Source organism: Podarcis melisellensis (genome assembly GCF_964234715.1).
Source record: "Podarcis melisellensis genome assembly, chromosome: 10".
In the NCBI taxonomy this organism is placed as follows: Eukaryota; Metazoa; Chordata; class Lepidosauria; order Squamata; family Lacertidae; genus Podarcis; species Podarcis melisellensis.
In genome coordinates, this window is record NC_138542.1 from 23,356,322 (window position 1) to 23,373,821 (window position 17,500).

Sequence of the window (17,500 nt, forward strand, 5' to 3'; positions counted from 1 at the left end):
TATGTGTAGAAAACATTCAGTTATCCAGTTTCAGAAATCCAAGACTAGCCTAAACACTTTTTTTAAAAAAAAAGCATAAAACTTTATCTGGACTTTTTCAACATGGTATATGTCAAGGAATCAAACTAAGTGATAAAAGCAGAAAAGGGAAACTCTGTATCACTGAATATTTATGTTGGCAAGAGCTAACAATTTTATAAAAGCAAAACAAACATGGAGACAGTTCATTTAGAAAGAAAGAAAGAAAGAAAGAAAGAAAGAAAGAAAGAAAGAAAGAAAGAAAGAAAGAAAGAGGCTTCACCCTATTACATTCCTTGAAATCATATAAATCAGTATTGATATCTCTAACGCTTCAAGCTAGAAGATACAAATGCACTTTTAACCACAGACATTTGATGGCCCTGTGTCAAGGAAGTTTACTGTTGTCGCAACACCTAATCATCATAAAAATTTCCTGTGAAATAATTATCCCTAAAACAATCAAGACAATGTATTTCAATAGAAGAGAGGATCGATTTCACAACAAACACTTGATTTATCTGTATTGATTAGAGAGGATCCAGTGTAATTTTAGTGAATTATGTCTGCCTTTCATTTCCCAGCAGAAATTTTTCTTGTGATGATCAAAAGACAGATCACAAACTACTACAAGATCTTTTGTGCGCTACCTACATAATATCAAGCTAATTACCTTTCAAAGAAACATTGATGTGCAAATGGACAAAGAATAATTTCTTCTTTATGCTTGGTACCTTGCTGCAAATTCATAGGACTGAGCTTACAGCACTTACCTAAGAGCCTGATGTCATCTTCTCAATTCATTAATACAGAAAATCAGGACTGCACTAAGAGTCGGTGTTAAAGGAACAAATCCAAGATGATCTTAGGAGAGAAGAATTAGAAAGATTAAGAAAGTAATATGATTTTTCTTCTTAAAGAGGAGTAATTTCAAGAGAATAGTTAACTCTGTAATGCCTGAAACTTTTTAAATAGCAAAAAAATGAAGACTGACTGAATTAGACAGCTATAAAGACAATCCAGTGGTGCTGAATTTTTGATATCGTTGCTAGTACGTGATAACTGAGGGCTAATTGGAACTAAAAAGGCTAGTTATTTTGTCAGACCAAAGTGCATTAGTTCCAGTCAATGTCTTTCTTGTCTTGTGCATTTTTAATCTGCTACAACGGTGATAAAAAAAGTCTAACTTTATCTAATAACATCAGGAGAGAACAGATCATCTGGTCATTTTATATTACTCAAAGCATCACTAATGTAAAAGGTGTCTAATTGCTCATATTTTCATGCAGTGACCAATTAGTATGTTTACTGATATTAAGTATGCACGGTTGGGTATAAATCCACAGGCATCATCTGAATTATCATGAATGCAGCCTTTCATAACCTTTACAGAGGAAAACGACTGAAAACAAAGATTAAATACAATTATTTACTCAATACACCTTATTGTACTTCCAGGGGAAAGTAAGCCCCTTTTTCATATTCTTAGGGAATATGCATTTTCCCACACATTTAAATAATCTTCTTGCTGAATCAAGGAAATCACAATGGTTGTTAAAACCTCGTATGATAAAGGAGCTATGCCTTGGCATTTTATTATTTTGCCTCACATATTCCGATTAATGCATTTGCATTCAAGATGGATTTATTAGCTGTGATCTGCCATATATATATATATATATATATATATGCAGGTTTTGGTGTCCTCGGGTGTCTTCCCGTGTAAAAGTTGGGGTGTCTAGGCGACGTTTCGACGAGGTCTCACTCGTCATCTTCAGGCTGGTGCTTTCGGCTTCTTGTTACTGGAACAGAGCAGGATCTCAGTGTTTGAGTTCCTATAAATACTGTTGAGGGGGTGTGGTGTATAGCCTCCAATGTTCTGGGCAGAGAGGAAGTTCCCAGGCTAGTGTGCCTTTTCTTCTTTTGTTCCTTAATTACTTGAGGGATATCTTGAGTGATTTCTTGAGTGATATCCTGAGTACCACTTAGGTGGGTCATTAGGTGTGGATTAGTTGCTAAAGTCTTTGTGTCTTGACCTCTTGAACTTTGTGAAGAGTTTTTCTGAGAAGATGGCTGTACTGCACTTAGTTGTGCTCTGGCTTGGCTTCGTGTATAGGGGCGAGCTGTGGTTTTGTGGCCTGTGTCAGCCAGATCTGTGTAGGGATTGCAGGGGGGTGCAGCATCCGGAGGTGCCACCATGGTTTGGCTACTGGATGGTGTCTGTAATTTATCTGTGGAGAGGGTCTGGGTTTGGGTCTGGTGTGGTTGATTGGTGATGGCGTTCTGTGTGCCTCTGGATCTGGTGTCAGTTTTTGTGGGGAGGGCTAATTTCCAGATGTCTGGCAAGCGGGATGTGTCGTCACGCTTGTTCATGTTGTGAGGGTGTTTCTCTATCTCGATGGCTTCCATGATTATTCTCTTGTGGTGATGTTCCATGTTAAAGAGCAATTTGGAATCTGCAAAATTAATTTCGTGTCCTGTTTCTTTCATGTGTTGGAAAAGAGAGGAAGTTTTTTCTTCTTTTTTGACGGCATTCTTGTGTTCTGCGATACGTGCATTTATTCGTCTGTTTGTTTGTCCAATGTACGTGGCTGGGCAGACTTTGCAGGGTATTTCATAGACCCCTTGGTTTTCCAACTGGATTTTATCCTTGGGGTTTCTGAGGATATTGGCTATTTTTTGGTTGGTGCAAAAGGCTGTTTTGATATTGTGTTTATGGAGGATTTTGCTAATTTTATCTGTAGTGCCCTTGATATAAGGAAGGAGGGCCATGCCATTGTTTTCTTCTGTGTCTGGGTTTTTGGGGGGTGTTTCTTTTTGGATTAGCTTCGTAACCCTGTTTTGCTGGTATCCATTGGCAATTAACACATTTGAGAGATTCTGTAACTCAGTTGTCAAGTGGTCTTTGTCAGCCAGGCGTTTGGTTCTGGAGATGAGAGTCTTGGCTACGGAGTTTATTTGTGCAGGGTGGTGGTGTGATTGTGCATGTAAGTAGCGGTTGGTGTGTGTTTTTTTCCGGTAGATAGTGTGTCCTAGGGAGCCATCAGGTTTTTTGTAGATTAGGACGTCAAGGAAGGGAAGTTGGTTGTTGGCTTCTATTTCCATAGTGAATTGTATTTTGGGGTGTAGGCTGTTGAGATGTGTGAGGAAGCTATCCAGTTTTTCCTTCCCGTGTGGCCAAATTACAAAGGTGTCGTCAACATATCTGAGCCAAAGTTTGGGTTTGTGTTCTGACTTGTCTAAAGCATTGGTTTCAAAGTGTTCCATGTACAGGTTTGCGATGACCGGTGAGAGGGGTGATCCCATAGGTGCTCCTTCTATCTGTTTGTATCTTTGTCCATTGTGGATGAAGTACGTGTTGGTTAGGCAGTGGTTGGTCAGGTCCAAGATGTATTCGGGGGGATTGTATTTGTTTTGAATGGCTGTCAAGGCTTCATTAATGGGCACTTGTGCCTCTGTAAGAATAGGATCCATTTTGTTTATGGGGTTAAGTACCAATATTAACTAATATTAATTAAGATCTCTTAACTAGGGCTAAGAACTAATATTGTAATAAAAAGAAACAGTCAGTCCCCAGAGTGGCTGGGGAAATCCAGCTAGATGGGCGGGGTATAAATAATAAATTTATTATTATTATTATTATTATTATTATTATTATTATTATTATTATTATACAGATCATGATGGGGGAAACAGAAGCTTCCAATTATCCTTTAAAAACCAAGCACATAATTTGGCCAAAGCGGCTGGGTTAAACCACAGAGCCTAGGACTTGCCGATCAGAAGGTCAGCGGTTCGAATCCCCGCAATGGGGTGAGCTCCCGCTGCTCGGTCCCTGCTCCTGCCCACATAGCCGTTTATAAGCACGTCAAAGTGCAAGTAGATAAATAGGTACCACTACAGCGGGAAGGTAAACGCCGTTTCCGTGCACTGCTCTGGTTCGCCAGAAGCGGCTTAGTCATGCTGGCCACATGACCCGGAAGCTGTACGCCAGCTCCCTTGGCCAATAAAGCGAGATGAGCGCCGCAACCCCAGAGTCGGCCACGACTGGACCTAATGGTCAGGGGTCCCTTTATCTTTTTAAACACATTTAACAAAGCAATCCAAACTCCCACTCCAACCAACCACCCAACTCCAACCAACCACTCCCACTCCAACCAACCACCCAACTCCCAACGAACTCCCCCCTTCACCCCTCCCAGAGCTGGTTTTATAGTCCCTCTGACTCCACCCCCTGGTCCTGATTGGGTAACCTGTTTAACTATTTCTCCTCCAGCACTCTCATATGTTAATGGCACAGCCCCAACTAAGCCAGGATGGAGAACTTAGCCCCAGAGTATCTCCAGCTCAGGTGGAATAAAGGACTTCATCCAGCATAGCCCTGGCCAGGCTGGGCCACCACGAGGTAAGATGCAGCAACAACCTCAGGCGGCAGACTCCATGGGGCAGCAGATCCTGATATAGATCATTATTCCTCCCCCCTTGTTCCTGTTGCAGATCATCCCTCGCCCCTTCTTCCCTGGTGGGGAGGATGCACCATTTACTGGTAAATCTCGGGCAACCAAAATGTCTTGGGCAGGCCCTGGTTCAGCCAGAGACACTGCCTACTCCAAACTCCACTTGTCCCAACTGCCCTTGGGGTTGGGTTGCTTCCCATCCCATTCACTTCAAGGAGACAAGTTTAAGCATGTGCTTAACTCTCCTAGTCAAGTCGGTGGGACTCAAAATTGGCTGGATCATTTCCTAAACGGTTCCCTTCCTCCATGTGTGTATTATCAGATTATTATTTTTCCTTGCTAACTAAAAAGATGCAAAGGCAGCCATGGGCAGCTGGGGGGGAAACATTGTTGACAACAGTGTTACGTTGTTCAGCTCTTTCTTTCTTCTTTTGGTCCAAAGAAAGAAGAAAACTGAATCTGAGCTTAAGAGGGAAGATTGTTTCCCTTTGTGTATCTTACTGGATAGCTTAGTTGGTGCTGGTAACGCCAAGGTTGCAGGTTTGATCCTGCAAATTCCTGCAGTGCAGGCGGTTGGACTAGATCAGGGGTCTGCAACCCGCGGCTCTGGAGCCGCATGTGGCTCTTTTACACCTTTGCCGCGGCTCCGGGGCAGATACTAGCGAGGGGAGGAGGCGCATTGTACACCCCGACACTCCCCACTGTGGCGGGCGCTGTACTGGCTGTGACGTCGCATGGGGGCGGTGCGTGCGTTAGTCACGCACCGTCCTGACGTCACCTTCCCGCCCGCCCGCTACATTGTAAGGGGGCATGTACGCTGGTCACTGCATTGAAAGGGGGCATGTACGCTGTTTTGAAGGGGAGTGAAGAACACACACACAAAAAAAGGTAACTTGTTAATTTAACGTTTATTTCTATGAGGAGGAGTAATTCTGAGGGGTCAAACAAAGAAATAATAAAAAAGTGACAAAAAAGTTATTTTTATAATGACGAGTTTTGCGGCTCCCAGTTTTTTTTCCTTCGGAAACGGGTCCAAGTGGCTCTTTTTGTCTTGAAGGTTGCAGACCCCTGGACTAGATGATCGTCAGGGTCCCTTCCAACTTTACAATTCTATCATTCCACCTTCTCCAGAGACTGAAAATACAACCCATTGTCTGTGCACAATAATATAGCTCTATTCATACATGACAACCCACTGTATGCATAAGAAGCTGCTACAGGATTCAAGCTATGGAGCTAAACCAGGCATGGCCAAACTCCCATCATCCCTAGCTAACAGGACCAGTGGTCAGGGATGGGAATTGTAGTCCCAAAACAGCTGGAGGGCCACGTTTGGCCATGCCTGAGTCACAGAACTGGTTGCACAACTATATCCCACTAGATTCCAAAACCGCAGAAAGAGACTAAAAATAAATAAATGTTGCTTTGCTCATGGTAGTTCCCCTCCCCGCTGTGTTGGGAGGAGTCTTCAATTCAGTAGTTACCAGCTCCTAATTCCAGTTTTTGGAAAAGAGCTCCAACCATTAAGGACTCAGGGTCCAAATATTTTCCCAGCTTAAGCTGATTGCTGCGCGCGCGCACACACACGCACACACCCACACTTATATGCTATTTTGTTTCAGAAACTTATTCTATACATAAGTGTGTGATTTAAACTATTATATTATGAAAGGCTGCCTTATAAACACACAGTCCTAGTCTGTGCTTTTTTTCTAAAAAAAAAAAGGTCAGGGGTACTCTCATTTTGACTCAAGAAAATCACCATTTTATTGTTCAAATCAGGAAAAATAAATACAGAAAATGGACATTCACAAAATGTTTAGGGGTCTGCGTACCCTAGCATACCCCAAGAAAAAAAGCACTGGTCCTAGTCACTTGTGAGCCCCACTGACACTAGTGTATTTAGCAGTGTATTATGAGTGGTAAGACTGCACCCCAAAAACAGTACATTTAAAAGAAAACACAGTAGAAATCCTTCTAATGTGTTCTTCCCCATTGCCTTTCATATTGGCTGCTTACCTGGCCACCTTGGGGGCGACGCCGGGGCTAAGCGGCCAGCTGTAGGGATTGGAAACAAAATCAAGAACCTGGGTGGCTTTAATGACAAAATAATATTGTCTAGGAAAGGGCTATTATTATGGTAGCTAGAACAAACCTCATACACACGACCTCTTCAAAACAGATCTGTGTACCTTTTTTTCCTTTTCTTAAGTTGCCTCTTTCTAAACTAAAATAAAAAGCAGCCACAGATTACTGCTACTTTCTCAAGTTCACTTAAAAGTACGATATATAAGCTTTGTTTTATATAATTAGATTAAAATTGAATCATTACAAGATTTGCATTTTTGTTGCCAAGACTGAAACCTTTTTTCTGAAATAGTCGAAGAAGGAAACCCAGCTTTTATCTAGAAAGGGAGTTCTTGAATTTTAATAAACCAATAACAATGTTATTGTTGGACAGGTAATAATTGTCTCCATATAAACTGAAAAATATTGTTTGGGGTGATTAATATACAAAGCTGCATTATGCATTTGGGAGTGTTGATGCATAATTTTTAGTTCTAATGTTATTATGTAATTGAGAGAACATGTTCATTTGCTCTAATAACTACTAAGATGCACTTAATAAAATGAAATGTAATAATACTTGTAATTTAATCTATTCATGGAAGTAATTTTAAAAGTCTACTATTCTCCTTAATGTAGATAACATTCATAATTTATAAAGTGTTGTGATGCCGGATTGACAATGCCATTGTTTTTTCCACTCTGAGATGATTCTGCAGCCTTCATTATCTGCATACCAACCTCAGGATTATCAAGGGCAAACAAAAGATAATTAACACCAGAAATAGGCAAATGCAGAAGCTACTGACTGAGGTTTTTCATTTAATGCAATACCTCAGAAAACCTGGGAAATGGAGTAACTGTTAAAAACCATTTTCCCCAATGCAGAAAAACACTTTTTATGCATATTTAAGTTTGTAGACTTAAAATGATATTTTGGTTCTAAAGATTATTTCTCAAAAGACTAATTGCTATAATCTCTACTTACCACCCGCATTATGCGAGTAGAAAAAAGAAAGTATTATTCAAAATAGTGAATTTCAATGCTTTACACTGGACTATTGTCTACAGTAGCAGAATCATAGCAAGGACATCTGTGCTATATATATATTTACACATTTGCCCCCTGACTTTTGAAATTATATTTGTTTTTGGGTACCTCATTTTCCATGAGGACAAACAGGCTGAACAGAAGAACCTGTAAAGAGTGGTGAGTTCTTGAGTTAACACTTATATGAATGCATGTGGGGGTTTTTTCTCATCTATTGGCACTAGGCAATAAAATAAAATAAACGTAAACATGGAAATTCTAAATCTTATTAATTTCTTTGGGGAGGAAGTATAAATAAAAACTTGACACAACTTAGTTCCTCAGTTAGGGGCTATGACCTAGAAAGCCTCATGCAGTAATTGAGACAAGGATAAAGATTTGGAAGCGCTTTGTGCTTTACACCATCGTCAATTGCAACTTGACTAATACAGGTAGTATTACCTGTATTTCACATGGGGGTTCCATTCCCAGCCCTCTGAAGAGCCTCGTCCCATATCATCCCACCCTCTTCCAGGTCCCAAAAGGACTTACACGTCACAATTGCGTGTCAGCTGTACTCGCTTGCATGAGTAATTCCTTATTGTAGTACCTTGTTTACTCCTGCTCTGGACTGCATTATATCGCTTGAGCTGCTCTGGATAGAGAATTGCAAGTTGTCTTGGATGGCATTTCACTCCCCGTAAAATACAAGGTTCACCTCTTTGGGGTACTTCTGGATTTGGCACAAACTAGTTAGGGACGCGGGTGGTGCTGTGGGTTAAACCACAGAGCCTAGGAATTGCCGATAAGAAGGTGGGCGGTTCGAACATCCACGACGGGGTGAGCTCCCGTTGCTCGGCCCTGCTCCTGCCAACCTAGCAGTTCAAAAGCACATCAAAGTGCAAGTAGATAAATAGGTACCACTCCGGCGGGAAGGTAAACGGCGTTTCCGTGTGCTGCTCTGGTTCGCCAGAAGCGGCTTAGTCATGCTGGCCACATGACCCGGAAGCTGTACGCCAGCTTCCTCGGCTAGTAAAGCAAGATGAGTGCCACAACCCCAGAGTCGGCCACGACTGGACCTAATGGTCAGGGGTCCCTTTACCTTTTTAATGAGCAGCTGGGGCCACAAGAACATTCATCAGCTTAATCTGATATGCCAGTTTGTTTCTTTATAAAGTTTGTGGACCTCTTTTCACCACCGCTGTGGACCCAAAGCAGTTTCTAACACAAGATAAACACCACGGCGCTTAAAACAAAACGGCAGCTAAGACACAAATTAGCAGCAGCAGAATAATAATAATAATACAAAGAATCCGCATTACACAGCAGGCTCAGCCAAACCCTCCGAAAGCCTGGAAAAACAGATGTGTTTTAATTAAGCAACAGAGGCTCACCAGTGATGTCGCCATCTGTGCCTCACCTAGATAGAGCGGACCTTGCCAGTTGCCAGTCTACTACTAGTGAGACCCAGACTAGACTAGTGCAACATGTTGTGTGTGAGGCTGCCTTTCATTCAGAAATTGTTTATAGCTTCAGCTGGTATAAAAGGAAGGCTTCTGTTAAGCACCAGAAGATATTGCACCAGGCTAGTACCAGTTGTTTCTGGATCCAATTTAAAGTGCTGATTATGAAAGCTTGGGACCAGGCTAATTAAAGCACCATCTACACCTGTACAAACCTGAATATTAAGGTATGTATTTGAAGCCCTGTTGAGATGCCTGCCAGCACACGAAACCGGGCTGGAGAAAATAAAGCCCATAGTGGCCCAACCATCGTGAAATACAATCTCTAGAGATATTAAGATGGCCCCAGTCTTGGATACTCTCAAACAGGCCTTTTTACATTGACTTACAGCCACTCTGGCTAGGGATCTGATAGTGTGATCTGGATCTGGTGGCTGTACTTTTTAATGTTTGACTGCACTTGGTTGTTAATTTTAATAATATGGGGATACACTGAAATGACTGAGATGGTATTAAATCATATTTATTGTACTTTATTGTCATACTTTGATATTAGAGCCTTTGGAAGAATTTTATTATTGAAGGGTGGTATAGCAATTGATTGAATAAATGTATGTTTTGAAATTGATTGAAGTGAATGAAGACAAAATATAACAATTATTTGCATAAAATATAGATTTGGGCCAGTGAAACATCACAGACAAATCAAAACCAGTTAATTGACCATATATAACATGGATTTAAAGGGAATGCAAGCAGAATTCTTAATAGACAAAACAGTTAATGCTTACAGAAATGATATTAGCATTGCTAAACCACAGCTTCTCAGACTCAGTTTCTGGATTGTAACATGAATAGTAGTGGCTCCTTGCCGAACTTGTTTTGAATTAGCGAGGTTAAGTAATATTGTATAAAACAGTAATATTGTATATAGAACCCGCAATTCACAAGACCATGTATATGAAGTTAAAATGGTTATGAAACAGCAAATATCTGCAAATACTTCCTGCTTCTCTGTGAATAATGGGAACTATGTATTTGCTCTTCTCCAAATCCCACCTATCATGGGATAGAGTTGCCAACTGGCCAAGAAAAAAAACCAAAGCTGGCCTGTTCCTGAGCCTTTAGAAGCAGCTCAAGGTGCAGAAATCAGCAGGGACAAATAAACATTATCACTTCCTTCTACTAGAGCCTCAACAACTGACTTGGTTAGAGCGTGGTACTGACAATGCCAAGGTTGCAGGTTCAATCCCTGTATGGGGCAGCTGCACATTCCTGCATTGCAGGGGGTTGGACTCGATGATCCACAAGGTCCCTTCCAACTCTACAATTATATTATTCTATATGGCACTGCAGAGGGCTTGGTTAAAAAGCATTCAACCCTAATCCAAACATAGAAAGACGCAAACTTGAAGCTGTCACAGGGTTCCAAACTTCTGCTCAGAAATCATACTTTCAAACTCACGTGGCCCGTCCTTCTCACTAAAAACTCACATCAAAATAAAGTTGATCTGTAGGTAACTTTCAGTAACTAGGACTCCGAAGGACTCTCTCCTCCTCCCTAGGGCTTCCTCCCACTAAGAACACCAGATCTGCCCTGTGAGTAGTCAATGAAAGTGACATGTTCTGCCTGACTTAAAACTAGTGTTGGTGTGCGGACAAAGCTCATAGATATATTAACTATGGCTAGTTGACGAGGGTGGCGCTGTGGTCTAAACCACTGAGCCTCGCCAATCAGAAGGTCAGTGGTTCGAATCCCCACGACAGGGTGAGCTCCCATTGCTCTGTCCCAGCTCCTGCCAATCTAGTTCAAAAGCGCACCAGTGCAAGTAGATAAATAGGTACCTCTGCAACAGAAAGGTAAATGGCATTTCCGTGTGCTCTGGTTTCCATTACGGTGTCCCATTGCGCCAGAAGCGGTTTAGTCATGCTGGCCACATGACCCGGAAAGCTGTCTGTGGACAAAGGCCAGCTCCCTTGGCCTGTAGTGAGATGAGCGCTGCAACCCCATAGTCACCTTTGACTTGACTTAACCGGGGGTCCTTTACCTTTTTACCTTTAAGAAATGAAATGTAATCAGCTCTAGTTAACATACTTCCAAAACATCTCATTTAGCCACACCATGTTATTGCGATGAATGTTGGGTTCCTGTGTACCGGGACTGGATTAAATAAAGGGCTCATATCCAGGTGGCTGCCAACCTGCCCCAATAAACGAGCCTTTCCACACTTTGCCATCATCCTGAATTTATTAAAAAGCTATTAAAATTACAAACTACCCAACACACTGCAATCCGGTGTTACGTAATTAAAACATATTGTTGCAGAATTGCTCCAGATGGCTTTGCTGGTTTTAAAGGCTCAAAGTTTATAGCTGCATTGCACTTTAGCGAATATAATGAGTATCACCATGTCCCAGGGCCTCTCAACAATTCTGATAAATTTATTTATTTACAGGGGGATTTTCCCCATACTGCTTTCTTCTCAGTGAGATGAAATGCGATACAAAACGAAAAACAATGTTAACGAATTGCATGCAGCAGGGGAATTAAAGAAGCACCAAATGCCCTTTTGTGGTAAATCGGAAACTGCCAAATAAAAATAAAAAACATTTACATGTTTACGTTTAAAAGGTGCAACTGTGAGGAAGGTACAGTGCAATAAGCAAAAATATCCTACTTCAAACATCTCCTAAGCTGTCAGGTTCTGGAGCTGAGGATTACAGAATATCTATCCCTACCTATAATAAAGATCAAATGTATGATCCCTCGGTGCTGTACATACTTCAGCGGCAGATCCCTCCCTAACATCCCAGTCTCCCCTTCCTGGGCAAGGTTCTTAGGCAAGTAGTCATGGACCAGATCCAGGCGCTCTTAGAGGAAACTGATTTCAGCTGGGGTTTAGGCACAGAAACTGCCCCGGATGCCCTGTATGGTGATCTCTTGTTGAGGGAGAGGCAGGGAAAATGTGTCCCTGTAAATTCTCCACACCCTCTTAGCAGCCTTCAATACCATCAACCATGGTATCCTTCTGCAGTGGCTGTCCGAGTTAGCAGTGGGTGGCACTGCTCTGTGGTGGTTCTAGTCATATAGGTATCTGTCCAAATAAAACAAATATCATATGACAAATATGCAAATGTGTGATAGAGAAACCAATTTTGCTTCTATATACTTAATACTATACGTTTTTAAAAGCTATTAAAAGATATATTCTAATTTTCACTGGCATTATGAGTTTATCTTTCCACATTTTCACAAGAGCAATTTTGCAGGGTTTTTTTGCACATCTTTTAAAGTGTCTGCAGTATGCATGGTTTCATTTTGAAAGCTCACTGTAGACTAGGATTTGCAGAGATTTGTATTAAATAAAAGGGAATACTTAATACTGAGCTATCACAGTGAGCCAAAATAACCTGTGCTCTTCATATCTGAATATTTTAAAGCAGCTCTTACCTTCACAATATATCTCCGATTACATTATTGCTATGGACTCAGATTCTCCATTCATTTGTTTTATCAAGAGCTTTTCCCCTCTTTTAATACGTATCTTTAAAAGAGAATGGGCCTTAAAAGACCTATTTCATAACCAGGGATTGCTCTTACAGGGATCTCCATAGATATGACATATATGTGTCTACAAGAACACATGTTTGTATTGACAAATGCGTGTATTAGAGAAAACCATCTAAGAGTTTGGAGTTCTTCCTTTCTTGCTGGTTCCTACAAATCTACACTCCTGTGCTCAGTTATATCACCCTAATTTATTTATTTTTTATGCTGCTGCTAGCATTCTCTAGGCAGATTCTACTCCCACCCAACAAAATGAGAACAATGTGGAGGTAGATCTGTGCAGTATTTTCAAATTTGCAGTTGTCCCCTTCTTTACTCCCTTCTCTCAGACAAGGGATGTCGGTTGGTTTTGTATCTGATATGTCTGAATTTATTCTAGCATCTTTCTTACACCAGAACTGCTCTTTTCAAAAGGCTAGAATCGGTGATGAACTTTTCCTTGTGAGCCACTGGCCAATCTGATCAGAGAAGTTGGCCTGAGATCAGCCGCTGGAAAAATGGAAAACAAGCTCACGGGAAGAGCCTGCAAGATCAAGCCAATGCCCCATCTAGTCCAACATACTGTTCTCACAGTGGCTAATCAGTTGCCTGCAAGAAACCCACAAACAGCATTCAAACATTTCCCTCTTTTTGTGGCTGCCAGCAACTGGTATTCAGAAGCAATACTGCCCGCAAACGTAAAGTTATTTTATCACATCATATGCAAGGTACCTTAAGAGCAGATTGAGATTTCAGCTACCCTTTGTATCAAAAAGTTACGTTGCATCCAACATTAATCATGGCCAGAGCAGACACACTGAAATTAATGGGCATGACAAACTTCGGAAGGTCTACTTTGAGTAGAATTTAGCTAGATTCAATGTTATATCCAAAAGTTGTTGGGGTTTTTTTAATCCATCATCCTACCCTCTTCTAGTTTGTTCAAAAGAAAGAGCTTCATTCCATAGAGAATACAACAGACCAGGACTTAACCTTAATTAAGTCCCCCTTAAGCTGCAATCCGATATCTACTTAACCTGGGAATGAGCCGCAGTGAAATCAATGGGACTTACTTCCATATATAGCATTGCACTATTAAAGTTGCGCTATGCCTGGGCAGTGAATTACAAGAAGTCCTGCGCTGTGGCTGCTTTGGTGATTTCTGCTGCAACGCATGAAAATACTTTGAGGCAAAGGAGCAGATGTCCCATATGGATTCTTCATCAAGAATGCGGAAGCATTCTGTTGTTAAATTAAAAGCTTACAGTATTAGAAGGAAGGGATATTTTACTTTGATCATTCTGAGTGCTGCTGTGTACCCCTGGAGATTCCATGGCCCAGTCACTGCTGGGGCTTACCTCTGGCATACTATATCCTAGTTTTTAACAACAGCACATGCAACTCCCTGATCTACGTCATAAATTGTACACTCCAACTAAGACACCCAACCAGATTTCTGGGTGTGCAGTTAATAGTAAGTTCTGATTCTTAAAGTTGTATGCATGTGATTTCTCTCATGTAGCAATGAAGCTTAACCACCCAGTTCTAAGAATTTCCTCAGTAGTTTCTCGCTGCAAATTACAGGTTTTTTTTCTGAACTATTCTAAATACTTGTCAGGACAGAAAGACAGGCAAACATTCCAGTACACCCTTTGGTGAACTACTGAAAATTGCCCTGCAGTTACCTAGATCATTTCGGATAATCAGATGTTTGGATAAAAGTTATTTACACACTGGGCAGAGATAGTGAAAAATTAAAATGTCATGCAAAATCCCAGGGCTCCTTGGATGGATGTCCTCATGGCTTGCAAAGCATTAGCAGGTTCTTCTTACTCTCCTCACCACAGAAACTTCTGCAGGGGGAACCCAGTGGAACAGTGAAAGTTAATGGATGCAGATATTGCTGGATATAAAATCTACAAAAATGACACAGTAGGCTGTAGTTCTCTGTGATGATGCTTTGCGAGTTAAAGAACATGTATCGTTCAATCAATTAATAACCCAGTCTTAGAAGAGCCTTATGTACAGAATCAGAGTAGAGGGGAAATACACAACAAAAGCTGAAACTTTTTTCATTGAATGTCACCTAGATCCAATACGGAGATGCCAAAAGAAATAATACATCAGTAAAAATTAGTAAATGTAATAATAACTGTTGGTTTTAGCTACCCTGAATTTTAATGTAATAGTAAGTGGGGTCAGGTCCTTTCCCATCCCCCATGTGAGGCTTAAAAAACAACAACCAACCCTCCAATTGACACTAACAATCAGGGAACTGTCTACCTGAGGTCCAGGGGCTGGCATAATTTTTGGCCTTTCTCAGGACATGTCCGGAGACACTCTTCAGTCCACTATATGTGAAGCACTGCCAGTGGAAGGAGATCTGTAGCATCCAATGATCCTAGAAGCTTGGGAATTCTCTCTTAGGAGTTTTGCTCCTATACTATTGATTGATTTATTCATAATTTAGTGTGTGGGGCTTTTGTTTCTAAAAAAATGTAAATATTTTCGAAACAATATGCTGCAAGGCAGGTCAGAAATACTACAAACAAAAAGGGGAAATTCTCAAAAGTGAAAGGATTAGTTAAACAAAAGCTGAACTCTAAGGACAAATCTCTCCAGAAGATCTGAAGGTTATTTAAACCTGGTTTTGAAAGAGGCTCAAAGAACAATGGACCCCAAAGGCTGCCATCATGGTTAAACAGCAGTGTCATGGCAGCTATAAAAGCAGGAAGATTTTCTTTAAAAACAACAACACAGAACTCTCTTCCAAATAATAACATTGTTAATAATGATTATAATTCATATGAGCATTTCAAGTATTCAAAGCTCTTCACATAAATTATTTTAGCAATTAAGCTGAAAAGGGAGGACATGAATGAAGAAAACAATGGGCTGAACCCAACGAAGTCACTGTGTGATCTCAGAAGCATTATTAAGGCTAGAATTGTAAAAATAGAACAGAACTATTCTTGCTTAGGGAGAGAAAATGTCACCCACAGAAGGAAGTTCCACATCGCTATTATAAGGTTCTAAGTTGATATTAATAATCATGTAGACCGGGGGGGGGGGAGGATTTGAGAGCCACAATGGTCAGGATTCAAAGCCCACATCTCTACTCCCCTGCCACATAGTAAACTGAGGAAATGTTCAAGAACAGTTTGTGATATGACATGTTCAAAGAAAGAGGTAAAGGTAAAAGTAAAGGACCCCTGGACTGTTAAGACCAGTCAAAGGAGACTATGGGTTGCGGCGCTCATCATGCTTCAGGCCGAGGGAGCCGGCATTTGTCCACAGACAGCTTTCCAGGCCATGTGGCCAGCATGACTAAACTGCTTCTGGCACAACGGGACACTGTGACGAGTCCCAGAGCACATAGAAACGCCGTTTACCTTCCTGCCGCAGCAGTACCTATTTATCTACTTGCACTGGTGTGCTTTCGAACTGCTAAGTTGGCAGGAGCTGGAACAGAGCAACGGGAGCTCACCCCGTCACATGGATTAGAACCGTTGATCGTACGATTGGGAAGCCCAAGAAGCTCAGTGGTTTAGACCACAGCGCTTTGAACAATTCTACCAAACATGCTCAAAATCTTGGGCACACCTAAAGAAGCAGTAGCCAATCTCCAAACTGAGAAAATGATGAAATCCAAGCTATGTAAGTAGAATATTATGCACATCGGGATTTTTAAAAAGCCCATTATCATATAATTTGATGGAGTCGAAATAGCTTCTATCCAAGGAGTTAAAAGTTATTTTGGCCCAGTTTGAACATAATATTAAACCATAGTTTAGAGCTACATGAAGGAGCCTAGTTAGGGAGGTTCTATGTCACCTAAGGAATTTTGTTATTTTGCTATCTTCAGATTAGAGCTGGCAAGAAACACTGATACGTACTGTAGAACAAAAAGATTGTGGCATTCACCAAGTAATTAGAAAAAGGGTTTCATTAAATTGCTTCCCCCAACTTTGTTTCTTTTTAATCATTTTGTTGATTCATCAGCATTTTCTCTTTTCGTGGCTTATTTCATGAAACCCAGAGTTTAAGCTATGGTTTGCTATGGTTTGAAATGTAGCAACAAACTAGTTAGTTCAAACCAGGAAGTGGATGCTTCCCATTTTTATACTGAAACAAGACAAGTTCAGAAAAGACCCTGACTTGTTTTATCTGGCCACTGTGCTTTCAGGCACTAGAAAAGTCAAAGTAAATGGCAGGAGGAAAAGGGGGTTTGAAGTTAGCCAAGTTTCATGACTTGTTCCCTTTCAATAAACTGTTATTTAAACTAAATGTGGCTCCTAGATTGTGTTTAAACTAGAAAACAGATGCTTCCACTGTCTCGTGGCTGTGCTGGAGAAGAATAGGGGAGGAAGCAGCTTGCAAGTTTGAGACTAGTCCATGTTTATTTGCCTAGCACTAAACTGTGGTTTAGCTTTACATCCAAACAGGAAACTGCATTCAGGCAGTGAAAAGAGGAAAGCTAATGTCAGGAATAAGACAGGGGTCTAAAGAGAGCTGTATATGTAACATATGCTTATCAACATAAGAGAAATACATGTCTTTGTGTTTATTAAGTCCCAGTGAGAGCTTATTTATCTGAAAACAAACGCATCAAATAAAAATGGCTACAATTATGTAAAGTTATGGTTTCCTGTTGCAAAAGAGAGTATCTCAGAGCTAGAAAGGGAAAACAAAAACCTTCAAGTTTCTGGAGAATCTTCACTCTGAAAAAGGCTACAAACACTGGGGCATTTTAGTTCGGGAAAATGACAGGTATAGAAGAACATGAGGGAGGTTTATAAATTATGACCAGTGAATATAAAAACACAGTGAATAGAAAGGGGGAGAGGCAATTCTTAAATTATATATGGCAGCCTTTCCCCACAGGTCACCTACCCTTCTCCTCCCACCTATGGATTAG

The 17,500-nt window shown here is 40.9% G+C and overlaps 1 protein-coding gene across 1 annotated transcript in view; it reads right to left on the reverse strand.

Annotated features, from left to right (window-relative positions):
• Nucleotides 1–17,500, reverse strand: part of LOC309379662 (uncharacterized protein) — a 64,750-nt gene that overhangs the window by 43,201 nt on the left and 4,049 nt on the right. Inside the window, exon 3 of the mRNA XM_081929057.1 lies at nt 792–882. The gene's annotated coding sequence lies outside the window, so the exon portion shown is untranslated. The remainder of the gene's footprint in view (nt 1–791; nt 883–17,500) is intronic.